This window comes from Mus musculus, chromosome 15, assembly GCF_000001635.26.
Source record: "Mus musculus strain C57BL/6J chromosome 15, GRCm38.p6 C57BL/6J".
NCBI classification, from domain to species: Eukaryota; Metazoa; Chordata; class Mammalia; order Rodentia; family Muridae; genus Mus; species Mus musculus.
The window spans coordinates 77,199,587-77,216,423 of record NC_000081.6 but is presented as its reverse complement, the minus strand read 5'-3'; the positions used below and the strand labels follow the sequence as shown (position 1 = coordinate 77,216,423).

The 16,837-nt window shown below is 44.6% G+C and overlaps 1 protein-coding gene across 32 annotated transcripts in view; it reads left to right on the top strand.

Moving 5' to 3' along the window:
• The window catches only part of Rbfox2 (RNA binding protein, fox-1 homolog (C. elegans) 2), a 229,445-nt gene that overhangs the window by 92,011 nt on the left and 120,597 nt on the right, over positions 1-16,837 (top strand). The window contains exon 1 of one of the 32 annotated variants that reach the window (XM_030248848.1): positions 13,137-13,173. The exons of the other annotated variants lie outside the window; for them this stretch is intronic. The gene's annotated coding sequence lies outside the window, so the exon portion shown is untranslated. Of the gene's footprint in view, positions 1-13,136; positions 13,174-16,837 lie in introns of those variants that run through there. 32 annotated transcript variants of the gene reach the window in all.

Here is a 16,837-nt window from a genome sequence, read left to right as displayed (position 1 = left end):
CTTCATAATGTCCTTTTCTCTGGCTTCCGCTCATGAGTCTGGCAGAGATGGTGAGCTGCATTCTAGCCCTTGAGTGGTCTATGGCATCCTCATGTTTGTGTCTCACCATGGCATGGGTGAAGTGCAGAAATGCTTTAATAGGATGGTTATAAACTGTCAGGGCTACTCCTTCACAGAGTTGGTGTACAGTCCTCCATTATAATTTATAGCAACAGCTACTATTTATTGAATGCTTACTATGCATCAGATACACACTAAGTACATACACCTATGTACACATCTCTTCAACTCCTCATTATCCTAATGACCATTCTCTTTCCAAGGCAACTTGGAGAAGCTATGTTTTGCAGATACATAGACTGAGCTTTAATGAGGCCGAGTCTTAGAGGCTGAAAATGGTTGCACAGGTATTTAAACTTAGACCTGCCTGACGGCCAGCCTGTGCTTCTAACAGCTATGCTTCTGTCTCCCCTGAGTAGTTAATTTGCTGAACATTCCTGAGAAAAGCCTGCCTGGTCACCAGTGCTTCTAAGGAAGCCCCTGTGTCTGCAAAGGGCATTAACAGCATAGTGTAAGTGGGCTGCAGAGCCAGCACAGGCAGGAGCAGTAGGAAGACTGCCACTTAGTTCCTCAGCTAACCGTGTTGAAGGGGTTTTTTTGCCCTTGAGGTCAGAGCGATTGTAGGTCTTCCCTAATCTCCACTTCTGGAGAGACAGGGCTGTTCACCATTTCTGGTTGGTTTGGTTGGACAGAGGAGGATTTGGCCCAGCCCTGGTTCTGAGGCCACCCAGAGGTAAGCTCAAGTTCATTCCTGCACTGACTTGATTTAGGTTCCCAAGCTCTGCCGCTAAGCAGGACCCCTCCCCCAACCCCCTCCCCAGTTTAGAATTTGTGCTGCTGTGTAGGTACCAAGGACACAGAGCTGTTTTCTGTGGCTCCTTGCTGTTAGCATGTGGAGTCCTTGTCAGCTGCAAGGCAGAACAAATGCTGCTCCAGTTCCCGTCAGAGAACAGATACACTTCCTGTAAAGTTTGGAATGGGACGGAGAAAGTCCTGGGGAGAGAATGTAGCCAGGACTGAAGGGCACCACCTCAGCTAATTCAGATAAGTGGCCCCAGCCTGGCTTAAGGACTTGGGCAGACCTCCCAAAGGATTTAGCATGGTATTAGGTTTCTCTCTTCCTTCAGCTTGTGTGTCCTAACATAACTGCAGAGTTAGAACTTGCAATGAGATAGATTTCTTTCAAAATCAGTCAATCTACCTATCTACTATTCTTTCTTTACTCATTTCCTTTCTCCTTTTTCTTTCCTTTCTTTTTTCCTGTCTTTCTTGATAAGATCTTTCTTAAAGAGTAGACAAATCAGAGGAGGGAATGGGACTGAGTAGCCAAGTCATGTTTCCAAGATGACAGAGCGGAAAAATGAACAGAGTTAAACAGGCTGAGTAAGGGGGATGGTGGCGGTGTCAGCTTTCAGCTCCAGAGCTTGAGTGCGGGGGCACTGTGGAAACATGAGACTGTCCTTAATAAGCATGCGGTCATCCCAGCTGTACTCTTAGGAATTTAGTCCTTCAATAGCAGAAACTTTAGTTTTTGATGAAGGTCAGAAGTTACCATTTCTAGAGTTGGGTGGTCACAAGTATTTAGAAATATGGCATAGATTTACTGGAAAACCTGAGCATATAGAGGCTCCTGCTGTTGTTTATTGTGGGATCCATGGCAATCTTTTCTCTTCTTCTTCCCACCCCTTTGGGAATCAACCAATCACAAGGAGGGATGGATTTCAGTGCTTCCAGCCTCTCCCCATAAGGCCCTGCCTGGCACCTCAAGACCTACTAAGGCTGAGTGTTTAACTCTTGGGTGTCTGAGTCACAGAAGGGACAACAGTACTGACTCTGAGCCACCCCACGATGTGTGCAGTCACTGAGTGAGAAGGAGCTGCTTCAGCTCATACCCGGCCACCAAGCAGTGGCACCTTTGGAAAGCTCGCTCGCCTTCTTGGGTTTGGTGCCTTATTCTGCAAAATGAGAGGGGGAAGAAAAGAGACAGGAGGAGGATTATGGCATAGTCTGGTACAAACCACCTGCGTTTCATCCCTAGGGTCTGAGAATGGGGGGGGGGGCATTTGACCTATAGTAGATGGCTATTCTGAAACAGCTTACTTTTTAAAAATTCTCACAACTCAGCAGGGCAAATGCTGCTCACTCAGTTTTATAGATGAGAAAACTGAAGGCTAGAGAGGCTGTTCGACTGACTCCCCAAGGTCACTTTACTAGGGAGGCCCATCTGGCTCTAACTGCCCAGACTAGATTCCACTGGATGGCAGGGAAAGCCCTGGATGTGTTTCTAACCATTTCACTCTGGTACACTGCCGAACGCTTGAACTCCTAGCTTTTAGTCCTGTCTTGAAGAGCCATTACTGCTTGCTGCTGGCTGATGTCGTCTAGGCATTCTTCATGAGCCAAGCAGCAGCAGCTGCTGCTGCAGCCGTGGGTACTGCCAGAGGCTGGGAGAGTGATAGTTCATGTGCATACACCACAGTGCATGTCTGGAGGCCAGAGGACAATTTGAGGGAGTTGGTTGTTTTTTCCTTCTACTGTGGAACCCAGGGATTGAACTCAGCTGAGACATTTTGCCAACCCCACTTAGTTTTTTTTATATGTATGTTTTAATTTTTTTACTTATTTTTACATGTTTTGTCTGCATGTATGTCTACCACTTGCATACCTGGTGCATGTGGAGGCCAGAAGAGAAAAGTGTTTGATCCCCTGAAACTGGAATTAGACTTTGTGAGCTGCCATGTGGGTGCTGGGAATTGAGCCTCGGTTCTCTGGAAGAGCAGCCATTCAGTGTAGGTGCTAATGTCATGAGTCACTACAACTGATCCCCCCCCCCCCCCCCCCCCCCGCCTTAACCTTTAAAGTGAGAATGTAGAGGTGCTGGCAACCCTAACCCTTGAGATCACAGTTTTTAGGGAAACATTAGTCTTTTACATTTAGTCCTTGGTTTTAAAAAGTTAGACAATATATTATGCTTTATACTCAGAGACTGGGGTTTTTTGTTTTGAGACAGCTTCACAGTGTAGCCGGCCTAGGTTAGGGAACAGTAGGATGAGCTCAAGCTTACATGAAGGCGCTGCAGGGCTTGGAGCTTTTCATTGCCCCACGAGTGGCTTGCCGTGCAGCACGGCTGTGAATGACTGTTGAACATCCACAGAGTTAGTTCCGAGCCACAAAGCATTCCAAAGGAAGGAGTCCTTTTAAGCTCTCAGAATTTACCTTAAACTTTGCCGTGGGAGAAGGCCTACGGAAAGGAGCTTCTTTCTCCTCCTCGCAGCCTTGCTCGCTTCGCTTAAGTACCTAGAGATAAATGTGGGGACTTGAGATGAGAGCAGCCTTCTGGCTCGGAGGGGTCAGGAGAGGTCATAGCAGCTAAAGTGGAAACTATGTTACAACCTAAGTAAGGAGCAACTGATAGGTCTATTAATAGGATTTTATCTCCTCAAAGAACATTTCTGGCATGGTTTGTAGCTTCCCATGTGGGGGATACAATATTTACTAAAAATAAACCATTTTCCAAAAATAATTAAAATAAATCACAATGGATTCATTTGTGTTGTATTGCCGTGGCCTGAAACTAGTGGTCTATACTAAGTTTTAGGAACTCTTTGTTGTTAAAACCATTGGTTAGATCCGGGATAGAACAGTGTAGTCTGTCTAGTATGGAGTTAGATAGCTACCTTCTTAGAAGCTCCAGTCAGTTCTTGCTAGCTCAGAAGACTCCCACTCCTTCCTCTGCATTCAGACCCAGGAGTTGGTGCTGTGTTTATCTAGACAGGCAGGGCAGCTCTCTCCCTAACAGCTCGCCCTGTAAAGCTGGATGCACATGGCAGTTCAGAGCAGAAGCTCCACAAACCAGCCCTTCCATTGGAGAAGCAAAACAGGAACTGTCAGGAGCCCGGTTCTCAACCCTCTTATCCTGATTGCAGCTCTTTGCTTTTTATCCCTCTTATCCTGATTACAGCATTTGTGACAGTTTTGGCATCTGCCCCATCACTGTCAGCTCATCTCTGACACCCTTAGCAGTGTGTTTTCTTCCTACCAGTATATGTAAACTTTTTAAAAGCACCTGTTAGTCTTAAGTTGGGCAAATAGTAAAATTGCTTAAGTATAACTTTCAGCTATTTGACCCTAGAATATTTTAAACCGTACTAGACAGCACTGGTTCAATGCATATGGATTAAGAGTTACCACAAGTGGCCTCAGAAAAAGAGGTGACTTCATTTACTCTTTCAAACTGTAAAGCACATTTTGAATGTTAAACAATTCAAAGGAATATAAAAAATGTAAAAGAAACTAGGCCAGTTTTGTTTTGAGAATAAAATTCCAAAATGTTGAAATGAAATATTTAAGATTTGTTTATCATCAAAGCAGACTGCATGTGTGAATCGAGTTGGAGGAGCCCATGTCCCTCTTCTCAGATGACTTTTGGTTTGGCTCTCACATACAGGGTAGGGCTACACATGTACATGGCCTTTTCAATTTGAAAGAATATTTTCTAAAGAAAAATGATATGATCAGCAATTGAAAAATTCTAAGGGGGCCAAAGAGATGGTTCGGAAGGCCAAGAGCACTTGACACCCTTCCAGAGGACATGGGTTTGGTGCTCAGCACACTTGGCAGCAAACAACTTTCTAGGGGGTCTAATGCTCTCTTCTGGCCTCTTTGGACACTAGGTATACAGGTGGTGTGTGTGTGTGTGTGCATGCGTGTGCGTGAGAGAGAGAGAGAGAGAGAGAGAGAGAGATTGATTGATTGATTGATTGATTATGTGTGGGTGTGGCTGTGCATGTGGAAGTCAGAGGACCTTTTGGGAGTTGGTTCTCCCCTTCCACTCTGTGGGTTCTTTGGATTGACCTCAGGTCACCAGGCTAAGGTGCCTTTACCTGCCATGCCAACTCCTTGGCCCATATTTGACTGTTTTCTCTTATCAGTACTCAGTAATGCTATGTTAAACTTCAGTTTTAATTCTTCAGTGAGAGTGCTCAAGGTTAGGAAGCTAAGGGGATTGACTGGTTAGGTGACTTCTTGGCCAGGATTTCCTATTTAGACATTTCAAGATTCTTGGACAGACAGTTGGTTAGTCATTCATTAAATTTGTACACTTTTGCTATGGATAGAAATTTCTGTGCTCCCAAATGAAGTTCAGTGGGATTTTAAGTTAGCAACTATGAATAACCTAACCAAACCAAACCAAACCAAACACCACAAACATATACAGACAAACAACCTCTCAAATAAGAGAGGCTACTACTTACTTAAGAGAGGTTTAAAGTCTGAAACGCAGGTGGCCCAAGGCTGGTAGGACACCTCATGATTGTTGCTGTTTCTTTTCTGCTGGTGGATGCAGCCCAGATGGTTGCTACAAACCTCCCTAACCCTTCCCCTTCCCTCCCCTCCTCTCCCCCACCTCTCTCCCTGTCTTCTGGATTATTTTGGATTATACATAAGGGGTGCTTTTGCTCAGTGGAAGCCAGAGGTCAACTTCAAGTTCAAGCATCTTCCTGTTGTCCCTTCGGGTGTGTGTGTGTGTGTGTGTGTGTATACATTTTGACTAGACTGGCAGACCAATACACCTGAGGGATCTGCCTGTCTCGACCCTCACTCCCTAGCCCTGGGATTATGGACACAAACTGTCATGCTTGACTTTTTCTGTTGGTCCTGAGGTCTTGTCCTACTCTTGCAGGTGCCTGTTTTGTAAGCAGCAGTCACTCGTATTAGTTAAACTGATGCCCTAAATTTAACCATTCAGAACATTCAGAATCGTTTTGTTGTTGTTGTTGAGTATCCTAACTAGCTAAGAGGAAATCCCTTTGGAAACCAAGATGTTTAAGAATAGTCATTGAAAGTAAGTTCTTTAAGAAAGTGTTACATGACTTTCTGTTTTCACCAGTGAGTGTAGGCATTTCTGAAAATGGATTTTAACCTGTCAGCATGGCGATGTCTGGGAGTGTTGGTGTGTGTGGCGATGGGTCGTGTTCCTTACTAATGCCAAGTACCCCCTTGTTTTGCTTTGCTTTGTTTCTATCTTCTTTGCCTTTTAGATCTTTCCCTTTGGGTCTTCCTTATATCTAGCAGAGGTTTTTATTTCTCACTATGTATGCACCCTACATTCCTTTCTTCATTTTGAATCTGGTGTGCAGTTGGCCACATCACCAGGACAGAAGTTCTTCTAACCTAAAAGCCGCATTCAGAGAAAAGGCCCTGGGAGCTTTCCCACTCAAAAGGCACACACAGCAGTGTCATCTTCTGTGTACTGAAGAGTCCTGCTTTGGTTGTTACCACTCTCTAACAGCTCTGTCCATACAGCTTTCTGTTGGTGAAAATGTTTTGGATTTGCATGTCCAAGGTGATATCTACCAGTCCTGTGTGGCACTTATCAGTGACCAGGGAACTGAGCTTTGAATTGAGTAATTTGAATAGTCACATGGGACCAGCTCCTAGGTCTGGGCTTGCACATGCCTAGTTTGATTAGAGTGCCGCTTCAATTGGGTGGTTTTTATCATACTGCATAAATTTACAGCATTGGAATGAGGCAGTTTGGAATCCTGGTAATTAAATTAGCTTAAAATAAATGAGTAAATTGGAGCTGCTTCTGATACTAGTATTATGATTATTTCCAACTATTTAAACTCACTGGTGCTGATGTTTATTCATGGCTTGTAGTGATGGTAAAGCTTTCTGTCCTTTTGGTAACTAGGGGGGAAATTAGTAGCACTCTCATTTTATTTATAGGACTTGGTTAAACACTTGCTGAGTGCCAGAAATGCCTACGAATAACTTTGACCTTACTTAATAAAAAGTCAAGGGATAAAATAAATGTTCCGTGGTGGTAGAAGGTTTTACTTGTGTCTTTCTGACACAAGATGTACTGCTTTCTAAATGAGAAACTACCACAGTTAAGGGAAAACTGTCTACAGAGTTCATAGAGCTATCAGGAAGAAGAGAGTCAGGGCATGGGAATAGAGGACCAAGGGTTGGGAGGGAAGGCCTCATGTAGATGGAGGAGCTGGGGAGTCTTATTTCAGGGAAGGGTATTTAAAACATGAAAGGTAACAGGAGCCAGCCTGGAGAGGAAGGAATGAAAGGGTTTAGAGTTTGGGGGAGAGGGATGGAGTTTTCTGGATTGGGAACTGGCATAAGACCCCAGTGTATTCAGAGCAGTGATGGAGGAGATAATGGCTTGAAATGAGGTTGAGGACATTAAAGGAGTTTGGATAGAAGAAGTCATTGTGTATGCCGACATTGTAGATGTATGTGTGTGTGTGTGTGCGTGCGCGCGAGCCATGATATTGTCCTGTGGCTGCAGCATGGTAGATATTTTGAAGGGGAGCAGTGACAGAAATGGGGAAAGTACTGTGAGGTCCAGGAAATAGATGTTACCCTCTGGGTTATGAGAGAGTCATTAAGAGAAGTTAGGTGCATGGCCATCTAGGAAGAGGTCCTTATTTGTGCACTTGTAGGTTGTGCCATTCACTGTGGTAGGGAATGGCAGTGGTATGCTAGATTTCAATGGTGGTGATGGTGGTGGTGGTTAAAGAACAGAGCATGGAATATTTTGTCATGCCTGTGGGACAGCCAAGTAGTGATGCTAGAACAAGGGAAGGGAGGCAGTTGGGGCTTGGTCCATCACTTGGTCATTAATGGCATGATTGATGGCAACAGAGGAGGCAATTTGGAGAGAACAACTTAGATTGGGTAATAAGGAATATTTTCTGATGAAGGAAAAAACCCCATTCCCCAAAAAGCCACTGAGGAGTAACCAGTGATAATGTTAAAACAAAACAGCACTACACAATCCCCACACTGTAGCATGTTCGAAACTAGGGGAGAACATTTTAGAAATCTGTCAGCTTAGTTGACGGCCAAGCTAGCTAACTTGGTTGGGTTAGACGGCATGGAAGAGGTAGACTGACTTAATGAATGATCAGATGGAGGAAGGAAGGAGGGGAAGATAGAGAGGAGATAGAGCCAGATGACTTTTTTGAGTTTCACTGTGAAGTAGTGAACAAGAAAGTGGTGGGTGGCTATGTGAGTGCGAGGGACAGGATGAAAGGAGACCCTTTGATGACCATATCCTGTCCAGCCCAACATGTCACTAGATGTTTAGGGTGAGACTCTGCATTCCACTCACAGAGATTGATACAACAAGCTGCCACTCACACTTGGAGTTTGTACTCAGATGGGCCACTTGTGGTGCCACAGGCTGACACTTCATAGTTCACAGGGCATTGCTAGACTGGCTTCCAAAGTCAGGACTAATTAACACATTGCCCATCTGTGACGAGAGCAGAAAGGGAGGTTTTTTCAGAAGGTGAGGTAAGTGTTTCTTATCTGATCCTGATCAACAAAGAGATGAGGTTTCCTGTAGTGATGTAGGAAAGAGTGGATGGATGAGAGTCACGTTCTCACCTAGGCACTTAGGGGACAGTATATATACATGGACCACAGGGAGTGGGTGCAGGATGGGAGAAAGACCTTTTCCTTGTGTTGGAATGTATGTGCATGTGTACATCTTTAGGCAGAGCTGAAACCTTGATAGTGAGAGGACACTTTCTTCTCTTTGAAAATGACCTATATTAGTAGAGAGCATCAGCTAAGAGTAGATGATAAGGAGAGAATGAAGGCCAAAAAAAAAAAAAAAAAGTCATCTTAGAGAGTGCAGAAGCCTTAGGGTCACCAGTTTGCAGTGCAGTTGTGAATACACAGTGACATTGGCTGTGCGACTTGCCTTTTGTAACATCAGGTTGTGTGATGCTCACTCAGAGGAGACAGAGCCTTGCATTCAACCAGGCAGTGATGAGAGTTAATTCTTGAGGGTGTTTGCAAGGTAGGGGTTATAATCATGGTTCCTGGAATCAAAGTTGGACAGAGGCCTTGGAAGACAGAACTGGAGTGGGTAGTAGTGCAAGAGCAGCCGGGGCAGGAGAGTGTCTTGAGGTCTACAGCTATGGTGGGGAAGCCAGAGACAGCCAGAACTTGGGGAGGTTCTTGGAGAGATAACGAGGCTTTTTTGTGTCTTCTTTGGAAAAAGATTTCTCTTTTCTTATGTATATGGCTAGAGCTTATTTTAGCTGTCCTAGAACATAACTGCACCTTTCAGGACCTTTCTGTCACCTACTGCCAGCTGTGGCCATTGCCTCAGCATGTTTATTCCAAGTCACAGTCCTCTCTCTGCCTTTGTCTTCAGTCTCCGTAATGGGCGGAGGCAGAATGCAGGGTAACTCAAGGGAAATCCCACTGAGCTGTCAGTCTTCCAGTTTTCAGCAAGTAAGGGTGTTGTAGAGACGGTCAGATCCCCTTTCTTATCTAAAAAGCTTTCCTTGATGATGATGTGGGTGTTGGTCGTGGGTAGCATGGGTATTCTGTCAGAACTGCTATTTTAAGCTGAGAGGAAATAAGGTAAGAAGAGACTCATTACTTTGAGCTTTTATTAAAAGTCAAATTCAGCTGGACCTTCAATCCAGTATCTCTAGCTTACTTTTTTTTCTTTTTTCTTTTTGAAGGTAGGATCTCCTTTTTTGTAGCCCTGGCTGGCCTCAACCTCTTATCTGTGAACCCGGCCTCTGCCTCTAAATTGCTAGGATTGAAAGTGTACATGCCATCGTGCCCAGCCATCTAGCTTTCTCTGTTGTAGTGAGGTTTATTGTCTCCAGGTGAAAATGAATACACACACACACACACACACACACACACATAGATATTTGCCTCAGGTACTTCTTAAATCTCAGTACCTGATTTTTTAGGTATGTTCTTGACAAGTTATGTTGCCTCTCCAGATGTAGACACTTTAACTCAGATTTTCGCAGTCACAGGAAGCTTACAAAAACTAGTAGTTTCTTACAAATTTTGAAAATCCAAAATGTGACCCATCAGACTTCCTGGTACTGTTGGAAGGAAGCAGCAGTCACGATACAGGCCCATGGTAGTGTCGTAGACGACATCCACAAGCCATTTTGGATACCTTTCTTTCCCAGAGTCAAGCCTGCGAGAGATTTCTTGAGACCTTCCCTGGATCAATAAAGAGACTGATAACATTTGGAGTACAGACACACAGTCTGTGTGGATTTTTAGGTAGCCACATAGTGTGGAATCATTATGTCCTTGTGTGGTGGTACCTAGGGTCCCACACATGTTACCCAAGCAGTTTTACTGTGCTGTGTCCCCAAGTCCTTAACGAGAGTCTTCCGTGGCTGTAACCACAGGCTTCCTTATTTGACTCTGGTGATTGGGAAGACTTTGCCCTGCTCTTTGTTTCTTTTGTTTTCAGGCAGAGAATGTGAGCATGCATGGGCATGAGCACAGGCGCTTCCCTCAGTTCGCTTGGCTGTGGCCTTCCTGTTTGTGAAGAGCGACACAGAAGAGTTTGCCTTGTTACTGTCCACCTAATTGGAAAGTTACAATCAGGAAAGAATTGCATACATTTAAAACAAAATTTTTCCTATGGTTTCAAAGATGTTTCTAAGTTGTTCTACCTGTGATAATTGTAAAGGTGGTTTTCCCATTTTTGTGACATATTTAGACTTTCCTTGTTTCATTTTGATTGCTACAGTTATATTTTTTATCTTATCCTATAAAAACAGTCTTAAGCTAGGTGGCATAGACTGGTACTTGTAGAACTTGGGATACTGAAGCAGAAGGATTGCTGTGAATTCAAGGGTAACCTGGGCTACATAATGGCACCATGTCTTACTCCCCCATCCCCTAACTACAGTCTCTTAGTGTAATGTTAATGTGTTTATTTCTCAGAGAGGGGCAGGGTTGGTGGCTTTAAATTTAGATCATTAAGGCCAGGCAGTGGTGGCTCACGCCTTTAATCCCAGTACTCGGGAGGCAGAGGCAGGTGGATTTCTGAGTTCGAGGCCAGCCTGGTCTACAGAGTGAGTTCCAGGACAGCCAGGGCTACACAGAGAAACCCTGTCTCAAAAACAAAAAACAAACAAACAAAAAATTAAAACAAAAATTCAGTCCTGGCTTTAAGCTTAGAAGTCCTTACTCTGCATGTATACTAGAAAGGGGCAGCTTTGTCCTCAGGAAGCAGAGGAAGGTTCTGTGGGAAGAACAGAAAAGACTCTAAAGCTGAGAATCCTGCCCTGCTCACCAAGCCTGATAAATCTGGTCAGAGAGGAAGGGAGCAGACTAGGCTCCCTGCGGGCCGTGTTCAGGGCGGAAGCGAAGGGAGAGCATCTGAGAGGCTGGACTCTCAGAGAAAACGGACACAGGTGCCAGGGAGAGCTTGCCTTGCCTGTGACTTGCAGCCCTTATTCAGAGATTTCCCAAGCTGGAGGGAGCTGTTTAAACGTGTCAGGGAGGGAACGTAAACCCTGAAGCAGGTGAAAGGCTCTGTTTGTTTGTTTTCAATTTTGCTTTGATTTTCTTTTAATAAGTTAACCAAGCAGAATATCCCTCCCCCCCCCCCAAGCCAACATTTTGAGCATATTGTATAGCTCTATGGCAGTCACTATGCAGATAATTCAAGATCCAGAAATAGATAAACTGTACCCTAAAGGATGTGAAGAGAAAAATGGTATGGAAATACCTGCTGTTGTGGAGGTGGCAAATGCTGGGTTACATGCTCCAGGCCTAGGAGGAGTTTTGAGATAGGGTTTTACTTTGAAGGCCTGGCTGGAGAGCCTCAGACTGTAGGATCCTCCTACTACTGACATGTGAATGACTGGGCTGGGAGTGCCTTTGAGTTGTCAGTGAGGTCAGAGAGAGTGGGAGCACTGACTGACATACAGGGGCAAATTCACTGGTTTTGGAGTGAAAGCCACCAGAATGAGTGATTCAATAATACTTATTCATCAGTGGTCATAATAGGTAGAAGATTTGGTGTGCAGAAGACAGTATTTAAATTGAATTAAAATTAGAAAATGCAGCCAGGAGTAGTAGCACATAACTTTAATCCCAGCACTTGGGAGGCAGAGACAAGTGGATCTCTGTGAGTTCTGGCCAGCCTGGTCACAGCAAGTTCCAGGACTACACAGAGAAACCCTGTCCTGGGGGGGGGGGGAAGGGGGAAGGAAAGGAAAGGAAAGGAAAGGAAAGGAAAGGAAAGGAAAGGAAAGGAAAAAATATAGGGACCAGGATTATGGCAGAGTCTTACATAGTCTATGCATTTCTCTAATTGCAGCTCTAAAAAGTTTAACACCTGTATTTCATGGTTGAGAAATATGGACCCTACTGTGTCCACGTGTTCAGGTAGAGTCTGTAGCATGCTCTAAAACCCTGGTTGATGGTCCTTTCAGACAGGAGGCTATGTTAAGTAGGGACTAGTGATGGCAGCAAGAACTAATAATGACAAAAAGCCTTTTTAAGTGTGTGTCTGGATTTCCCGTATTTTAAAACCTTACAGATTGATAGTTTTCAGTGATGAAGTGACAAAAAGCATAGTGGGCCCCAGGCCAGTGGAAAGCAAAGGCAGAAGCCCAGCCGATCTGCGTGTGTGCCTAGCCTCTGCCAGGAACCTGGAAGAATGGGGACGGACGGGGCCGAGCTCCGTGCTTCTGCCTTGATCTTGGAGGGCAGAGTGTCTAGTTGCATCACTCATGTTTGAACTGATTGTGTCCAACACTAGAATCAGGTGCTGGTTGTTCATTACCAGCCCTGCCCGGCCCTGCCTCTTGCAGCAATCTTTGTGAGTGGTGATCTTGCTTCTAGGAGAATGACAGAGAGATTCCCTGAAGGCAAATACAGAGAGTGTATGCTGTACACTCCAGTTTAGACACTTGGGCTGGGAACTCCCTGAGGGGGGGGGAGGAGGGAGGGTGAGAGGGAGGAGAGAACAACAGAACAGTCTGCGGAGAGGAGGGAGGAGGGGGGAAAACTGGTAGGGATTTTTTTAGGGGATTTTTTTAAACTCAAGTGATTTGAGGGGTTCGCCCCACTTGATCCCTTGCCCCTCATTCTACTGTCCCTTTTCCTCTGGCTCACTGAAGTGCCTTTTTGTAGTCCAGGCTCAACGCCAGCTGAATCTGCAGCGGCTCTGCCATGATGTACCTCTGGGTGAGTAGAGTGCTGTGGTGAGGCTCGCACTTGCACATATAAGGAGTGGAAAGCTGGGGCTCTGCTCCTGCACAGAGGCTCGAGCACAGGCCCCGGCCCTTCCTTACACAGGTGAGGGCCTTCCAGCCTAGCACATCACTGTGTCGGTGTTTGCTTTCTGAATGTTGTTTATCTTGTTAGACTTCATGCAAGGGCTGAGCTCCCAGAGCAGTGCTGTCCCCTGGGCTTAGTAGGTTTGGAGAAGGCAAGTGGGCAGGTGACATGAGCTAGAGGCTTCAGGAGTAGCAGTCCCTCTTGAGGGTCGGGATGGGCTTGTGGTATGTATTTCGAACACTGACCTTGATAATATGGCCACATCTGTAGAGAGCACCAGTAGATGGCACAGTCCTTAATTAGGAATAAGCTTTTGTAAGTTTTTGTCCAATAGCTAATGTCCTTCACAGTTGTCTTGTGAAGTAGGTCATTGTTGTTATTAAACCTATATGAGGGAAGTAATTAAGCCACAACGTGACTTGCTCATAGTTAGAAATAAGGCCTATGGCAACTGGGATAATAATTAATAACCAGCCATTATAAAGCATTTTATATTTGTAAATCAAGAACTTAATATGTACCTTACTTTACTTTAATTTACTGGTAATTGTGGCATTGTAATTTATGGGTAAGGAGAATGTTCTATAGTTAGAGAAGTTTATAAATGGTGAAATATAAAATCTTTGAGGAAAATGTCAGGAAAAATGATGCAGGGCCCCTTTTCTCCCTCTTTGCCTTTAGTTGTAAAAATACTAAAATCAGTAATCCCTTGTAAAGCTGGTGCTGGCTGCCTTGTAGACAGCTGTTTTGTGTTGCTAAGGGAACCTACTAGTGATGCCTTTGGCTCCTAGCCAGCTTTTGGAAGTTTCGCTCTGCCCTTTGCCCTTCAGCCCAGATGTCTGGAATTGCAGGAACCTACTTGGCTCCGGGGAGCTACATTTGTAAATGCCAGAAGCCAACATTTCAATGAGGTTTGTGAAGATGGGTTGGAGTGCATAAGCATCTGTATGGTGTACTGGGGAGACTGCTTTATCTGTTTCTCTTTCACATTTGAACATGACCTTGAAATGTAATTTCCTCCTCTCTATTGATGTGTTTTTGTAGTGCTGCGTTTCTGAGAACTCAGGGGTTTGCTGGTACACTAATGGGCACTAAGTAGTTTTTGCTGGGTGGAGGATTGATCCCAGCCTCTGGAAAAATGGCCTTGTCTATCTTTTGATTGTTTCTAAGACAAATTGTGAAGGGATATGAGTTGAGTTAATCTCATTTCAGCTTACTTAGGCTTGTTGAAACTGACAGTGACTGTCTCCATTCTATCTTTTGTGTGTCTCTTATTGTTACACATATATTTATCTTAGTCCCTTTACTTAGGGCCCCAGAACAACTTGCTAACTGATATACCACATGTTGTGTTGAAGATGCCATTGTGCCAAGAGAACTGGAACAGCCAAAGGGTCGTTTGATTTCCTTGGTCGTGTTGACCATCTGAATCTGCAGCTGCCACTGCGTGCCATAATCTGTCTGTCTGTCTGTCTGTGACAGACAGGATCTTTTTAGGTAGTTCTGGCTGTCCTGGAACTTACTGTGTGGTTCGGGCTGGGCTTGAATTCACAGAGATCCTTCTGCCTCTGCCTCTCAAATGCTGGGGTTAAAGATGTGTGTCATCACACTCTGTTTACCAAAATGTTATTTTTCAGAACTAGAGAGTGGCTCCATGGGTAAAGTACTTGTGCATGCATACAGATCTGGGTTCAGATCCCCAGCACCCATGTAAAAGAAAATCTAGTTGTGGCAGTGAGTGCTTGTAACCCCAGCACTGGGGAGTGGAGACGACAGATTGTGGGGGTCCAATGGCCTGCCAGTTTAGTTAAAACAGGATCACCAGGTTCAGTGAGAGACCCTGTCTCAAAGCATATGATAGAGAAGTGATGAGGAGGAGACCCTGATGCCATCCTCTGGCCTTCATATCACTCATGTACACACACTAATCCCCACACCCCAAGCTGTGTTCTATGTGTATTGTGACACCTGAATCACCTTAGTGTTGTCATCCGCTCCAGAAATGTGCATTTACCTTACTGTCTTCATTGTCTAGCCCATAGACACCCAGCAGAACCACACCTGCACAAACCTGAATGTTAAGGAGGTTATCTGTGTAGTCAAGGGTTAAGCAGAAATCCCTGGCTGCTGTATGGGGGAAAGATCCAAGCTCTACTCTAGGGTTAGCCTGGACCACCAGTAGTCACTGAATACCAGCTCCCATGACTGTGGATAATCCTTCAACTGTTGTATACCTCAGCTTCCATACTCATGAGACAGTAGGGCTGATCTGGAATGCCCCTGCTTTTGAGAATTTTGAGATTTTGAGAACGCTATGAAGATATACAACACATGTTATTTCCACCCGTCTGCTTGATTCAGGGTTAGTAATATGTCAGCAGCACTGTTTCTAGTATTACATTAGGTTCAGTTGTCAGTACCTCTGAGAGGTGCTGGACATTCATCTAACCTGTAGATGAAAGGTAAAGGTTTCAAAGCATCTAAGTGTTTTAGTTTGTGTAGTTAGCAGTAAGGTACAGCTCATTCATTTGCCCATGTGTTTAGAACAATAGAGAGAGTGTCTCTTTGCCATTCTCCTCTTTGGTGAATTTGGTATGTTAGTGGGTGGCCTAATCTGGTCCAGAGTCTTAAGTGTTAGACTTCTCTACATGCTACTTGTGGCCTTCCCAGTGGTAAAGTTACTTAACCTGTAAACCTGTTTCCTCATTGATTGTGCAGGGAAATTAATATATACCATGTGATTTCATGATTTGATATGACTATGAGACAAAGGACATGGTATAGGTAGTCGCTCAGTAAATAACTAGCACACAACAACTGTTTGTATTTTGTTTGTTTCGGCAGTTTGTTTATGTAGCTCAGGGTGGCTTCAAACTGACCAGATTAGGCCACCCACTAACATACCAAATTCACCAAAGAGGAGAATGGCAAAGAGACACTCTCTCTATTGTTCTAAACACATGGGCAAATGAATGAGCTGTACCTTACTGCTAACTACACAAGCTGGCCTGGAACTCCTGGTCCCCTTCACTTCAGCTTTCCTTTGTGGAGACTATAGGCATGCTCCATCCTGCTCAGCACAGGCCAACTTTTGGCTTTGAATATTTGCATCAGTAGACTGTAAAGCACCCCTGAATGTTTTCTCCACTGTGTCAAATGTGTCCTTGAATTCACATAGGAAGAACTTTGACAAATACAAATTAGTTCTATGTGAAATATTCACCCCTTGTTGATATTTGAAGTGGTGGTGGTGGGAGCCCTCATTAGGCTACCTTGGGAGTATAGACAGTGCTGTGGAGATTCCCTGTGTCATTTACTCACCCTGGCGTCTCTACAGAAGCTCAGATGAGGACAACAAGGCGAAGAAGACAGAAAGGCCTGGGGCCTGTGTTGAGCAGACATGTTTGCTTGATGATTATGCATTTTCAAAATCAAGTAAACAAGATTACACTTCACTTTCCAAACTCCCCACAAGGCATGCCATACTCTCCAGTCTGAACTAGGCTTGCCTCGGCCGTGGGAGCTCTCACAGGATTGTGTGCTGTGTGACTGGACCTCCAGATCTCACTTGAACTGTTGTTTGGTCATCAGTCAGTCCTGTCTTCTTAATAAATCAATTCACCCAGTTTAAGGAGTGCCTGCAGTGAGTGGAACTAGCTGTAGCAAATACAAAGATGGTCAG